The sequence below is a fragment of the Schistocerca serialis genome, chromosome 9 (assembly GCF_023864345.2).
Source record: "Schistocerca serialis cubense isolate TAMUIC-IGC-003099 chromosome 9, iqSchSeri2.2, whole genome shotgun sequence".
NCBI lineage: Eukaryota > Metazoa > Arthropoda > Insecta > Orthoptera > Acrididae > Schistocerca > Schistocerca serialis.
In genome coordinates this window covers 483,514,787-483,528,427 of record NC_064646.1, presented here as the reverse complement: position 1 = coordinate 483,528,427, position 13,641 = coordinate 483,514,787, and the positions used below count along the sequence as shown (strand labels likewise).

Here is a 13,641-nt window from a genome sequence, read left to right as displayed (position 1 = left end):
AATACTTTCGCACAGCATTTTCACCCTGGGAGGCCTTTTTCAATCGCGAGATGACACTTTTGGACACACCCATTACTGTGGTCGCAGTAGTAACTTCTGTCCGGCTTCGAGCTGTCCAACCATCTCGTTTTCATTTGACGTTCCCTTATATTTTGTCTCAAATGGCTCTGAACACTATGGGACTTTTCATCTGAGGTCATCAGTCCCGTAGAACTTTGAACTACTTAAACCTAACTAACCTAAGGACACACATCCATGCCCGAGGCAGGATTCGAACCTGCGACCGTAGCGGTCACGCGGTTCCAGACTGAAGCACTTAGAACCGCACAGCTACACCGGCCGGCCCTTATATTTTGGCGGCCAGTTTTATTTCGGTCACCTTGCGGCAGGGATTCCAGCAGGCAGTGAGAGACATGACTAAATAGGAACGATGGGGGTTTTCCGGCGGGGGCGGGCACTGTGGGGGAGGAGCAGCGGCTCCTTCCAGGAGGCGGCGGCGCACGCGGGCTGTAGGCGAGGCGCGGGTCAAGGATGTGCGCTGCTGCGGCCCTCAGCTACAGGCCGGTAGCTGTTACAAGCCCTGTCCGCGTCTGCAACGTTCTGTTGGAAAGAGCGAACACCACCAGATTTACACGGTTCCCGCTAGTTAGCAGCAGCGTGTGCCCACTTCAGTTCTAGTAAAAATGGTGTCGGGACAAGAGAAAGCGTTTTGTGCTCTATGTTTTGCGCAGTGCGGGTCAGTAATAGCTGTTCAGCGTGACTTTCGTACTAGTAATAGTGTGAATCCTCCTCCAGCACAGAGCATTAGACGTTGGCATGAACAATTCCGAGGAACAGGTTGTTTGTGTAAAGGGAAATCGCCGGGCCGTCCCGAGTGTCTGACACAGACGTCGAACACATCCGCCAAAGTTTCACAAGGGGTCTGCAGAAATCCGTTCGCCGTGCAGTTCGACAGCTAAACATGCCCTTGATGTCCGTCTGGCGTGTATGAAACCATACCAAATTCAGCTACTGCAATCTCTTCGTGAAAGTGACAAACAACAAGGTGTGGAACTTCCTGGCAGATTAAAACTGTGTGCCGGACCGAGACTCGAGCGCTTGCCCGCGAAAGGCAAAGGTCCTGAGTTCGAGTCTCCGTCCGGCACACAGTTTTAATCTGCCAGGAAGTTTCATATCAGCGCACACTCCGCTGCAGAGTGAAAATCTCATTCTGGAAACATCCCCAAGGCTGTGGCTGAGCCATGTCTTCACAATATCCTTTCTTTCAGGAGTGCTAGGGCTGCAAGGTTCGCAGGAGAGCTTCTGTAAAGTTTGGAAGGTAGGAGACGAGGTACTGGCAGAAGTAAAGCTGTGAGGACAGGGCGTGAGTCGTGCTTGGGTAGCTCAGATGGTGTCGACAATGCTTCGCAAACTACCTCTGGAGTGCCTTTCACAGCCCGCCGTGTAGCTGGAATGTTCCAGGCAGTGGTAGATGAGGTCAGAACGAACTGCAAAGGATCATATATTGAACAATCTTTATCAGTTATTTATGTCTACTATCTTCGATGGTGTCTTCATTCTGTTTCAGTTTTCCAGTCTTGATTAATTATGACTGTTCGCACATTGATATATATATATATATATATATATATATATATATATATATATATATATATATATATATATATATATATATATATATAAAAATTAAAAAAATTAAAATGAAAAAATAAAAAACAATTTAAAAAAATTAATTTAAAAAAATACCTTCCGCACCCTACAATAAATAGCCTTCCCCCATTCCTTTCATCGTGTTTTTGTGGGTCGATGCACACACGTCAGTCCCGTATAGTGTAGTTTCTACACATTTTCGATGGGGGTGGTTACGTGAAGTTAGGAATGCAACGCCTGGAGAGGTGAGAGTTCATTCTTGTTTGTCAGGGGCACAGGTGGCGGTGCCCCGTAGGGGTGGCTATGATTTTGTTTTACTTCTTTTGTTAGAAAAAAAAGAGGTCCTTGGTTCAAGTCTTCCTTCGAGCGAAAAGTTTAATTTTTTATTTTCAGACAAACACAGCACAGTTTTAACCTGCCAGGAAGTTCCATATCAGCGCTCACTCATTCTACAAGGAGTGGACTTCTGTAATTTCGTTCTTCGCAAGATGGAGGATGACAGTTTTCTTCCACGCTTAGTGTTCAGTGACGAGGCAACATTCGATTTAAATGGAAAGGTGAACCGTCATAATCTGAGAATATGAGGTACGGAACAACAACATGAAGTTGTCCAACATGAGACAGATTCTCCAAAATTTTGTGTGTTTTGTCCAGTTTCACGGCAAAAGGTGTATGGTCCATTTTTCTTTGGCGAGAACACTGTTACAGGAAGCACATATCTCGATATGATTCCCACAGATGGAGACTGATTCGGACGACTTCATTTACCAACAGGATGCTGCACCGCCACACTGACATCTCGAAGTACGGGACTTTTTAAGTCAAAGTCCGGGCCGTGTGATGGGTGATCGAACACTTCTCGTCGCAAACGTTGCAGGAGCACCTTCGTTACAACTGCAGTGTGCGGAGGAGAATTGTGACGATTCGTGAAGAACGGAACGCATGACAGCCACCTAAAGTGGGATGCACGAGATCAGGCGAAACCTCTCAGCAGAAGACTGTTGCTGTAGACATCTTTACGTGTTCACTGCGCAATCAGAACTGAAAAGTGCGACATGACGCGATACACGGGCACGGCAACACATCTGCACCTAGCTTCACCGGATTTTCACTGTGGTTTTAATTTCGCAGACGATCGGAGGTTGAAAAAAATAGCCTTCTTAGCAATAAATACATTCTTGGTTTGCTAAGACACCATCGAAAATGGAAATAAAAGATCTTCGTACTATCCGTTAGATATATAGGGGAACAAGAAAGAAGTCGCAGGAAGTAAGGATAGCACAATGTAGGAAATAAAGAAGACAACAAAGAAACGTTGTAGGAAGTGTAGAAATGAATGACTACTCCAGAGTGCAAGCGGAGAAGACGAACGTAATAGTTTGTCTCGCTCATTAATCGAGCAGAACACGTTCCCTTCACGCCAGCAAGCCTCATTTAAGCCGCATTTCATTCATGTCCGTTCGTCGGCGGCAGGAAACTCTCGACTGAACCGACTATCCCACAAAGATCAGTCTGTCGGAGGAAAAAATTATCCTTTGTGGAGTTGCAGCTGGCGCCAACATCTTGGCGCCGGTGCCAGACGACTGCTGTCTGTCTGACGGAATTTGTAAGGGGAGGAACGACAAAATGAAGGCCGCGAAATTCGAATTCATTGCGTGCGAGAGAAAAAGAGAGAAGGAGAGAGAGGGAGAGACACGGGCAAGTACTGCGGACTCCCACGACGCCTAGGCACGCAGACGGGAGCGAAAGGGCGGAACGCCCCCCGTGCACCACCCCCGTCTGCTGTCACCAGGTCGGTGAGGAGATGAGCGGGCTGGAGAGGGTGGAAGGCATCCGCGGGGATTCCCGGGGGCGGCGCCATTTGCCGCAATTGTTGCGCCGCGCATGCGCGCCGGAGCCGCGGGCCTTTGTGCGGACCACCCATCGGGGCGGCGCATTGTGCGCGCACATTCCTGCGGTCGCGCGCCTGTCCGCAACAAACAAAGCACCTGCCGTGGCGCCGCAGCCGGCATGCGCGCCTCGCGCCCTCTGCCGTGGGAACTCGCTACTCGCCACGGCTACAGCTCTGCACGGGTTACTATCTTGCGGCTAAAAGCCCACGTTGTGGCTTATATCCGAGTCTATAGGTGCGGGTATTCGCGATAATGCTTAATTTGTGGTTGAAAATTAAAAATAAAGTACCGCTATTTACATGTTATACTCCGCAACAGGGCGCAGGAGCAAGCGTTCCGTATGCAAGACCAAGCTTTCCAGGACTCATCCCTGCCTACCAGCAGGTAGTAGCCCCAAGCCACACAGTCGGGGTAGTTAATATTCATATTGTTTTACTATTCACGTGAAATTTGAAACCTTATTTACAATGTCATATAGAGGAATCTAGTTATGTTCAATCTACAGGCACATACATAGCCTCCACACTCAGGAATTGGATGTGAGAGAATCAGGTTTTAGGAGATACCATGTTTTTTTTAACTCACTATTTATACTCATTTTCTTTTATTCTAAGTATAATTATATTCTTTTTATTAATTATATTAACTTTGGTAACCACTTATCTCTAACAATTGATGATTTGTACGTTATCTCATACTTAAATTTAATTTTTAAATTTTGAATAGAGGAATCCTATTATGTTTAAACATAGCTACCTGAATACTTCCTGTATCTAAGATGGGTTATGCAAGAATTTACCAGTACCATTATATATTAATATTCATTATGCTCTTATGTTTCATGTGAAATTCTAACATCATAATTTATAATCTCACATAGAGAAATCTAGCTCAGTTCAATTTTTGGGGCACATGTATAGCCTTGCACTCTAAAATTGCATCAGGGAGAACTCGGTTCTTGGTAGATACCATATAGTTTAGATTTCTTTTTCTTTGCTTTCTTTTGTGTATATATTTTACATCTATTTTGTTTTACTTTATACTTAATTAATATTAGTTTCATTAATTATTTTGCATATAAATATCACTCACTGTGTCATAGAGTGTACCAACACACAGAGCAACAGCCAGGGCAGAAACATTTGAAAAAGGTCCGCCTCCACGTGGCAGGGACGGTAACAGAATGGGGGCTTGTCAAGCTAACCTAACTTGCAAGCAGCCATTTCGGCTAAGAGATCTAACGCTGCCTGGCTTGTCACTTGTCATAAGTAGCACACGGCCCACCTTAGTAACCCAGGTGGTGGGCTACTCTGTAGTTTGTGGGTTAAGGCTTCGGTCTCTACGGCAGATCGCTTCCTAGTGAACCCGTTCCCCGATGCAATTACAAAAAAAATGGCTCTGAGCACTATGGGACTCAACTTCTGAGGTCATCAGTCCCCTAGAACTTAGAACTACTTAAACCTAACTAACCTAAGGACATCACACACATCCATGCCCGAGGCAGGATTCGAACCTGCGACCGTAGCGATCGATGCAATTACAGTTACTGTGAGTAGCCTATAACGCACACACCTTCTCAAGGTTCCTGTTAGCAGGTATTGTAGCTTAAAACCTAAGACTGTACCAAGGATAATCCTCGTGTCTCCTCAAATTCGGCTTGACGGCAACTGGAGTGCAGAATTCATAGCTCTGTGACAGAATGTGGCGCTCTGTTATGCCCACATCCACTGTAACCATGTTCTGTGTGGGGAATCTGTGATGGAATTTGTGCTCCAAAATATTGCACCGACTCCGTTCCGCAGTTTCGTAAGGGCAGAAGAAGAAGCGACAGAGAAAAGACTGAAGATATATTCTCGGCACGATTCTGTAAAAGTTCGTATCTGTATTGTATGCAGAACAGCGCCTGAAAGCACACCCGCACCAAGGATTTGGTATTATTTGGCATGACCAGAGTGACAACTAATAAAACCAAAGACGATTGTTAAAAAGCTGAATTACTTCTCGTCGTGATCAGAAATGTTAAATCTGCAGTTTACATCTACAGCTACATGTACATGGCTACCAGGCAATTCACAGATAAGTACCTGGTCACAACTATTTTAACACTATTTCTCTACTGTTTCTCTGTCGATCAGTGCACGGGAAAAACGAACTGTTGAATCTCTCCGTGAGAGCGCTGATTTCCCTCATTTCATTGTTATGATGATTCCTCCTTTGGAGGCGAAGAAAATATGTTCGCGTTCGGGGGAGAAAGTTGGACATTCAAATTTCGTGAGAATATCTCGTCTTTGTCATGACAGAAACCACAACTCGCGTATCATACCTGTCACCCTCCCTCCCCTATTTAGCGCTAATACAAAAGGAGTTGCCTTCTCCTGAACATTTTCAGTGTCATTCGACAATCAATATCTGACAAGTATCCCATACCGCACAGCAAGACGCTAGCAGACGACGGAAAGCGTCACTTCGGGTAGACCTGTTGCATTTTCTGAGTGTTCTGCCAATAAATGCTGTCTTTGGTTTGGCTTCCCCTCAACGTTATCAATGTGACCGTTCCACTTTAAGTTGTTCGTAATAGTTATCCCGAGATATTTAGTTGACAGCCTTCAGATTTGGAAATTTGTGGTAAGGTCTTATGGGGCCAAACTGTTCACGTCATCGGTCCCTAAGCTTACACGCTACCTAATCTAACTTAAACTAACTTACGATAAGGACGACACACCCACCCATGCCCGAGGGAGGACTCGAACCTCCGAGGGGGGAGGGGGGGGGGGGGGGAGCCGCGCGGACCGTGACAAGGCGCCGCGTGGCCCTTCAAATTTGTCTGATTTATTGTGTGACAGAAATTTAAGGGGCCCTTTTGGCACTCGCCTGGGGGACTTTACACTTTTCATTATTTAGGCCCAATTGCCACTTTTCGCACCATATGGATATTTTGCCTACAGCAGTATGCAATCGGTTTGTACTTCTAATGACTTTACTAAACACTAAGTGACAGCATCATCTGCAAACCATGTAAAATGGCTGCTCAAATTATCTCCTAAATTAATTTTAATATTAATAATTAACAGCCTCAGTTGCACCGTTTGCCTAGAATTAACCTATGTTTCAGGCGGTATAACCCAACCTTCTTCAGAATAAGAGTAACTACCGTTTGTCCATAGTGGACATCGTCAAACTAAAACAACAAACCCATAAATTATCGTCAGACTTTAAAACTTATCTGGTAGTGCCTCGGCCCCACTTCGCGACCGCGATGCGGTAGCCACGAGTACTGTACTGGAACTGTACTGTAGTGGAACACAGTACATCATTCGTAGCTACCGCATCGCGGTCGCGAAGTGGGGCCGAGGCACTACCAGATAAGTTTTATAGTCTGACGATAATTTATGGATTTGTTGTTTTAGTTTGACGATGTCCACTATGGACAAACGGTAGTTACTCTTATTCTGAAGAAGGTTGGGTTATACCGACTGAAACATAGGTTAATTCTAGGCAAACGGTGCAACTGAGGCTGTTAATTATTAAAATTAAAATTAATATTTACACAGTTGCTGACAAGGCCGCGAAATGTTGAAGATATTTATCTCCTAAATTGTTTATATGGCTTAGGAACAGCAGAGATTCTATAACACTCGGGGAACGCCAGATATCAGTTCCGTTTTTCTCGATGACTCTCCGTCAGTTGGCACCTGTATCCTGTCTGACAGTAAAATCACGAAGCCAGTCTCACAGGTAAGGCGATACTTCATAGACACGCAGATTCGCTGGAAGTCGCCTGTGAAGAACAGTGACAAATGCCTTCTGAAAATGTAAAAGTGTGGAATGAATTTGACATCCCCTGCCGGTATCACTCAATTACTTCATGAGAATAAAGAGCTAGTTGTGCTACGCGAGAACGATATTTTCAGAGTCCGTGCTATGTTCCAAAGATGGCTTTCTTCGAAGTAACTGATAATGCTCGAACACAGTACTGGGCTATTACAAATGATTGAAGCGATTTCATAAATTCACTGCAGCTCCATTCATTGACATATGGTCACGTCACACTATAGATACGTAGAAAAACTCATAAAGTTTTGTTCGGCTGAAGCCGCACTTCAGGTTTCTGCCGCCAGAGCGCTCGAGAGCGCAGTGAGACAAAATGGCGACAGGTGCCAAGAAAGCGTATGTCGTGCTTGAAATGCACTCACATCGGTCAGTCATAACAGTGCAACGACACTTTAGGACGAAGTTCAACAAAGATCCACCAACTGCTAACTCCATTCGGCGGTGGTATGCGCAGTTTAAAGCTTCTGGATGCCTCTGTAAGGGGAAATCAACGGGTCGGCCTGCAGTGAGCGAAGAAACGGTTGAACGCGTGCGGGCAAGTTTCACGCGTAGCCCGCGGAAGTCGACGAATAAAGCAAGCAGGGAGCTAAACGTACCACAGCCGACGGTTTGGAAAATCTTACGGAAAAGGCTAAAGCAGAAGCCTTACCGTTTACAATTGCTACAAGCCCTGACACCCGATGACAAAGTCAAACGTTTTGAATTTTCGGCGCGGTTGCAACAGCTCATGGAAGAGGATGCGTTCAATGCGAAACTTGTTTTCAGTGATGAAGCAACATTTTTTCTTAATGGTGAAGTGAACAGACACAATGTGCGAATCTGGGCGGTAGAGAATCCTCACGCATTTTTGCAGCAAATTCGCAATTCACCAAAAGTTAACGTGTTTTGTGCAATCTCACGGTTTAAAGTTTACAGCCCCTTTTCTTCTGCGAAAAAAACGTTACAGGACACGTGTATCTGGACATGCTGGAAAATTGGCTCATGCCACAACTGGAGACCGACAGCGCCGACTTCATCTTTCAACAGGATGGTGCTCCACCACACTTCCATCATGATATTCGGCATTTCTTAAACAGGAGATTGGAAAACCGATGGATCGGTCGCGGTGGAGATCATGATCAGCAATTCATGTCATGGCCTCCACGCTCTCCCGACTTAACCCCATGCGATTTCTTTCTGTTGGGTTATGTGAAAGATTCAGTGTTTAAACCTCCTCTACCAAGAAACGTGCCAGAACTGCGAGCTCGCATCAACGATGCTTTCGAACTCATTGATGGGGACATGCTGCGCCGAGTGTGGGAGGAACTTGATTATCGGCTTGATGTCTGGCGAATCACTAAAGGGGCACATATCGAACATTTGTGAATGTCAAAAAAAAGTTTTTGAGTTTTTGTATGTGTGTGCAAACCATTGTGAAAATATCTCAAATAATAAAGTTATTGTAAAGCTGTGAAATCGCTTCAATCATTTGTAATAACCCTGTATATGTGCCAAATCGACGTCAGTGACGTGGACCTGTAATTCAGCGGACAATGTTCTGCTGGAAATTCGAGAGAATTCTGTAACAGCTAAAAAACTCGTATGCAGATTACAGGAGCCGGCAAGCGCACGCTTTTGCCACCCCCTTTTCTGGCCGCGTGTGCTCCAGACAGGTACTACGGCACATTAGGAGCTGGAGCCCAGTAGCGGCGTGGCAGCGCAGGGTCGATAGCCGGCCAGCATCGGCCAGCCTCCCAGCGCCCAATAGCCGCGGGCCCGCAGCCTGGCGCCGCCGCCGCGCGGCGCCACCGTCGCTGCCGCTGCCGCTGGCGCCACACAATTGAAGCGTCGGGCCGCGCCTGGCATTTGCAGCAGGCCGACCGTGAGCTATTGCCGCGATGCGCCGCTCCCACGGAGGCGCACAATGCCTCCCGCAATTACCCAACTCCCCACACCACGTCCCCCTCGTCTTCTTCGACAATATTCTCTAATAGATGCCAACTTGTCGACTGCCGCCCTGTTCGAAGAAGGCAGCCACTTTCTGCCACCAGGTAAGAGTAGGCCGCGGCGTTCAAAGTGCAGGACAAAGGCTCGATTTCATAGCCATTGCTCCTTCGTAAACTATCCGATTGACTCGCGGACCACCAGTGGCGTTTATGTGGTAACATTACTCTGCGTGTAGTGGCGCTGTTGTTCCTCTATACTTTGAGTGACCTGCAATCTGAAGGTAAATACTGAACGTGTGTAATTACCACTCATACACAAACACATCGAACTATCAGTTTAATAAGTCACGGTTGCAAAATACTAACGCGAATTCTTTAGAGACGAATAGAAAAACTGGTAGAAGCCGACTTCGGGGAAGATCAGTTTGGATTCCGTAGAAATATGGGAACACGTGACCCTATGACTTATCTTAGAAGATAGATTAAGAAAAGGCATACCTACGTTTCTAGCATTTGTAGACTTGGAGAAAGCTTTTGACAATGTTGACTGGAATACACTCTTTTAAATTCTGAAGGTGGCAGGGGTAAAATACAGGGAGCGAAAGGCTATTTACAATTTGTACATAAATCAGATGGCTGTTATAAGAGTCTAGGGACATGAAAGGGAAGCAGTGGTTGGGAAGGAAGTGAGACTAGGGTGTAGCCTATCCCCGATGTTATTCAGTGTGTATATTGAGCAAGCAGTAAAGGAAACAAAAGAAAAATTCGGAGTAGGTATTAAAATCCATGGAGAAGAAATAAATACTTTGAGGTTTGCCCATGACATTGTAATTCTGTCAGAGACAGCAAAGGACTTGGAAGAGCAGTTGAACGGAATGGACAGTGTCTTGAAGGGAGGATATAAGATGAACATCAACAAAAGCAAAACGAGGATAATGGAATGTAGTCGAATTAAGTCGGGTGATGCTGAGAGAATTAGATTAGGAAATGAGACACTTAAAGTAGTAAAGGAGTTTTGCTATTTGGGGAGCAAAATAACTGATGATGGTCGAAGTAGAGAAGATATAAAATGTAGACTGGCAGTGGCAAGGAAAGCGTTTCTGAAGAAGAGAAATTTGTTAACACCGAAAGTAGGTTTAAGTGTCAGGTAGTCGTTTCTGAAAGTATTTGCATGGAGTGTAGCCGTTTATGGAAGTGAAACGTGGACGATAAATAGTTTGGACAAGAAGAGTATAGAAGCTTTCGAAATGTGGTGCTACAGAAGAATGCTCAAGATTAGATGGGTAGATCACGTAACAAATGAGAAGGTATTGAATAGATTTGTGGAGAAGAGGAGTTTGTGGCACAACTTGACTAGAAGAAGGGATCGGTTGGTAGGACACGTTCTGAAGCATAAAGGGATCACCAATTTAGTATTGGAGGGCACCGTGGAGGGTAAAAATCGGGAGACCAAGAGATGAATACACTAAGCAGATACAGAAGGATGTAGGCTGCAGTACGAACTGGGAGATGAAGAAGCTTGCGCAAAATACAGTAGCATGGAGAGCTGCATCAAACTAGTCTCAGGACTGAAGACGACAACAACAACAACACACAAACACATACATAAATAAATGGTGTAACGAGTATAAGTGCAGGTACTTCTGTTGGTGACCGAGTATGGTCTTCTGAACAATGTTACATCTGAATTTACGTAATTACCGGACTAACGACTATAGCTACTAGAAATCATAGGTTTTCAGGTTGGTTAGTACCTGTAAAGTGGAGGTAACAAGAGCAACCCGTTAACGTCTGAGCAAGAGGTCAGGTGCTGAAGAGTGGGCACGTGGACGCAAAATAGGCAGTCTATACTGGCAGGTGTAGTCCACTTACAGTTAGTGGCGCAGTTACGACGGTGCAGAAAACATCAGACAGTAAATTATCTGACGTGTTTGTGGAAAGACTGTTCGACCCAGAGAAAAAACAACCAAGAGATTGATAGGAGTACATATTTAGGCAATACGGCAATACATATAAACATATGTGCATTTGTTGTACAAATGAGAGTTCCTATGACCATGTGCCATGTGTCCTTTGTGTGTTACAGGTTGTGTTGTTGACGCAGCGTACTATAAGCAGAAGAATTGTCTGATGTTCTTGTTGGGAACAAGCCGAGATGGTGCTTTTGTACAGCCAAGCAGATGGAAGCTGTCGAGAGGCAGCATAGCTGTACCAGAACAAGTACCCTCTCAGACACCAACCACACCAGACAACATTTCAAGCCCTTTTTGGGCTTTTACGTGATCATGGGTCCTTTCAGACAGGCGAAAGTGCAGGGAGGCGGTGGACTGTGCATACACCAGATCTGAAGGACCGGGTTCTGCAGGACATTGAGACGATATCTAGTACAAGCTCCAGGCAAGTGGCCCGCTAAGACGATGTAAGCCAGAGTATGATTATATGTATCCTACATCACAATCGCCACTATCGCTATCACCTGCAATTGCATGGAGCCCACTTTGAACATTTGTTATGACGTGAATGGGACGCAGCTCTGTACTGTGTTGTTCTCTTTGCACGTACTCCATATTCCAACACATGTTCATAGGATCATTTTTCCGCCATTTCGAGTAAAAAATCCCTGTAGTTAATGGGTTTTACACGTAGGGTACCTAAAAGAAACCTAGCTAATTTTCTGGTGCACAGAGCTTTTGTAGTACCGTGTTTCACCGCTAGGAGCACGGAGGGCGTGCATTCCAGAGTCAGTAAGCTGAGTTCCGTCGCTGAAGAAGGTCAGGGCTAGTTTCGGCAGAGTTTATAGTGACAACTGTTTTATGCGATTGTAGTTTTTGCAGTGGCTCATTTTCGTCAAGAGCGTGCGCTGCTGAAGTACCGGTTATTCTTCATGTTTTACTGTCCTTGCTAATACACATCGACGAAACGAATATCGCACTAGACGAATTTGGACCGCTCTATCGAACGGGTACGTGAAATTGAGCTTTAAAATCACGTTCTTTTTTACGGAGAAAAAAGCGACACTTTCTGTCGACACGATAGACGTTGTGAGTAGTATTTGTTTGGGCTAATGCCAGCTAGACATCGCGAAAGCAAATATTTCGCGAAACACCAGAGAAAATGCGGCTGACGACTCTTAGGAGGGAAAGCCGGTGTACTACAAAGTTATGTTTACACGCAGTCAACAGAGATAAATCTTAGATAAATGCCATATGTACGAAACAGTACTGTATCATAGAATATCATTGTGTACTCCGCACAGAAAATAATGTTTGATACTTAATGTGTGTGATTTTCTGAACAGGTGGACTACAAGACTACCGTAACTAGAACTTTTTTTCCAAGCCCGCCATTATCTCTATATAAAAATCGACCATTAGCTAAAAATTTCGCCTGTTTTTATACATTACTGTAAAAACTTCAGAATGCTCATGCTCCTTACTCATTGAAAACTACACGAATAAGTGGCATAGCACACGGAGAACGCACTTGAAAATAGGAATCATTTTCCGAAACACATCATTCAAATTATAAATAAAAACAAAAATAGTGAGTAGTAGTAGAAAAGGTTTTATAAACAAATACATTGCTCTTACTGTCGCTTTCACCAACATTACTGATACTTAAAATCAAAATTGATACTCTTCTCGCGTAAACGATTAAAATATGTCCAGTCCCCCAGTAACCAACCAACGCTTTTGGGAGGTTTCTCTTCGTCCTTAGGTGAAGCCAAAACTAGAAATTACCTGTCAGATATTCCCCCTACCCCACTACAAGCCTACTTGGATGTTTTGCTGAATAGGGCGAAAAACTAGGTAATGTGACTTGATACAGTGCATGGACTCACACTTCTAATAGTGCTCTGCGTATGCAATGCACAGTAACCAGTGGAACGTTCGAGTGTAGAGTAAATGCGAGGCGTGTTTTTAACCATTTGACCAGCTCTTAAATTACTCAGCTCCATCGGGCATGCGCTGAAAAATGTCTCTCCAGCCGAAAGTCCACAGCAGCAGAAACAAAATGCAGGAATGAGACTTCCTGGCAAGTTAATACTGCGTGCTGGAAAGGGACTCCAAATCGCAACCTTGCCTTCCGCTGGTCGTAATTGGTGCCTGCGTAGCTCAGTCTGTAGTTAAGTCCCGGATTCGAGTTCCGGTCCGGCACACAGTTTTTATTTGCCAGTAACTTTCGAAGCAGCCAACAGTCCACTGCAGAGTGAGTGATACAGCACAAAACGGAGGGACGTTTTGCATCGTCCAGTGGCTGGGGGTGCAGTGAAATATTATTATTCGGACGATTTGTGATGGTCGCGTTCCCCGTTGTAGCCGAGACAGTGTAAGTTTTGAGAG

General features: G+C 45.0%; 1 protein-coding gene across 1 annotated transcript in view; it reads right to left on the bottom strand.

Annotated features, from left to right (window-relative positions):
• Window positions 1-13,641, bottom strand: part of LOC126419728 (LIM/homeobox protein Lhx5) — a 484,677-nt gene that overhangs the window by 331,597 nt on the left and 139,439 nt on the right. The gene's annotated exons all lie outside the window — the stretch shown is intronic.